The following is a 2,176-nucleotide window of genomic DNA, read 5'->3' as shown; positions in this document are numbered from 1 at the left end:
TGTCTTTCTAGAGCTCTTGCTAGTCGGCTGTTGGACATCATGTATTGATGCTCCAGCTCTAAATCCTTGAACCACCTCCTAATTCAAGGTATTTTTTAAAAAATAGATTTTCTTGTCAAAATGTTTCTTGTTCTGTTTCTTCCCTTTTGAGACAAGCAATCATACAAATGCAGATATTATTACTTCCTTTTTGAAAATAAATGTTGAGTATCTGTGGAAGCTATAACTATTAAGGTAGTCAATTTCATGTCTTGTTCAGAAATGGAAACAAAAAATGAATTATCCTAATTTTGCCAAGTGCCCATTATTGGGTTTATTGTTTCCATTTTAAAAAGGAAAGAATCCCATTTTACTCATTGTGACTTTTGTTCTTAAAGAAGCAGAGACGAGTCCCCAAATTCTCATAACCTCGGTATGCTTCCCTAATTGAAAGCCATGTTGAGAGGCTCCATTCCCAGTTCCTGGGTCAAGAAGAATTAACCCCAACTTGGAGCACTAGAATCTGTTATTTGCAAACATTGCTATTACCGTTTAGAAATATGTGCATTACACACTACTGAAGTTTGTCTTTGAGGAAAACCATCCACCTATAAAAATTTCCTTGACAAAAACAGTTCTGGTTTGACTAATCATTTTGTTTAAAGGATGGGTAGGCAAGGTGGATCCTTGATGAGCCCACATTGCACCGTGGATACATTATCTATGTTGACACACTATTAGATCAGAAGGTGCTATATATAGAATGTTGCTTTGAAGCGATATTTGCAAAACATGCAAACTTCTGAATCTGTATTTGGAAAAAATAAAACAAATTCTTGTTGCTAATACATACATATATATATCTTGTGACTACTTCAATAACATTAGAGCAGCAATGAATGCATTCCCTGAGACTCAATAACACAGTTCAGGACAAAGTTTCTCCGGGGTTCATCAGGAAAACTTGGTGAGTACTGCTGTCTCTCATATTCTGGAGTACTGCAGACTCTTTCTCTTCCTTTCTGCTCCACTTCTAAACTTCTTGAAGCATCCACTTCACCTCTTTTCATCTGCTCGCTACCACCTATAATTCTCTTCATTTCTGTAAGTCCTACCTTTTTTTTATTCTTTGGGTATTATTTTACCTTAGTCCTGGGAGAGCCAGGCACAGTAGTTCACAACTGTAATCCTAGCACTTTGGGAGGCTGAGGCTGGTGCATTGCTTGAGCTCAAGAGTTTGACACCAGCCTGAGCAAGAGCTCAGCCCCATCTGTACTAAAAACAAACAAAAAAATAGTCGGGTATTGTGACAGGAGCCTGTAGTCCCAGCTACTCAGGAGGCTGCGGCAAGAGGATCTCTTAAGGAGAGAGGAATAAATCAAGTGTGCTCACTTTGCCACCTTGAACTAGGAACCACCTCCTAGTTCAAGGTATTTTAAAGAAATAGCTTTTGTTGTCAAAGTATGTCTCTTGTGACTGCTTCAATGACATGAAAGCAGCAATGAATGCATTCCCTGAGACTCGGTAACACAATTCAGGACAAAAACATCTTAGGAGAAGTATACACATACAGCCGTGTGTGACACTTCCACCTCCTTCATGTTACCTATACAAAATACCCAGTTACGGCATATTGAAAAGGAAAAAATGACCTACCTGACTTAATTTTTAAAATATTTTTCCATAGTTGTTACGGACTAAAGAGATACACACAAATAAAGTAGAAACTCTTACCAGGCTCCAGATAGCAGCTGTGCTGTAGAAAAAAGATTACTGGTTTTGGCATCTGAAGATCTATGTTTGAGGCCCAGCTCTGCTTTTGTTCTCTCTATCCATGATTTTGGTTGAGTCACGAACTTTATTTAGAGTCACAAGTTTCTCATCTGTAAGCAGAATAATAATACATGTCTCACCATTGTTGTGAGGTTTAAAAGGAATAACAGACAAAAAGGAATTCAGCACCCGTAGCACAGTGGGTATGGCAGTATGGCAACAGCCACATACACCAAGGCTGGCAGATTCCAAACCGGCCCAGACCAGCTAAACAACAATGACGACTACAACCAAAAAATAGCCAGGTGTTGTGGCGGGCGCCATAGCTGCAACCCCATGGCACTTTACCAAGAGCGACATAGTGAGACTCTGTCTCAAAAAAAAAAAAAAAAAAAAGGAACTTTATAAATTAAAAAGTAAATAG

The sequence above is a fragment of the Otolemur garnettii genome, unplaced genomic scaffold, assembly GCF_000181295.1.
Source record: "Otolemur garnettii isolate 467f Iridium unplaced genomic scaffold, OtoGar3 scaffold00006, whole genome shotgun sequence".
Classification (NCBI taxonomy): domain Eukaryota; kingdom Metazoa; phylum Chordata; class Mammalia; order Primates; family Galagidae; genus Otolemur; species Otolemur garnettii.
The sequence above is the reverse complement of the archived record's forward strand: the minus strand, read 5'-3'. Positions refer to the sequence as shown.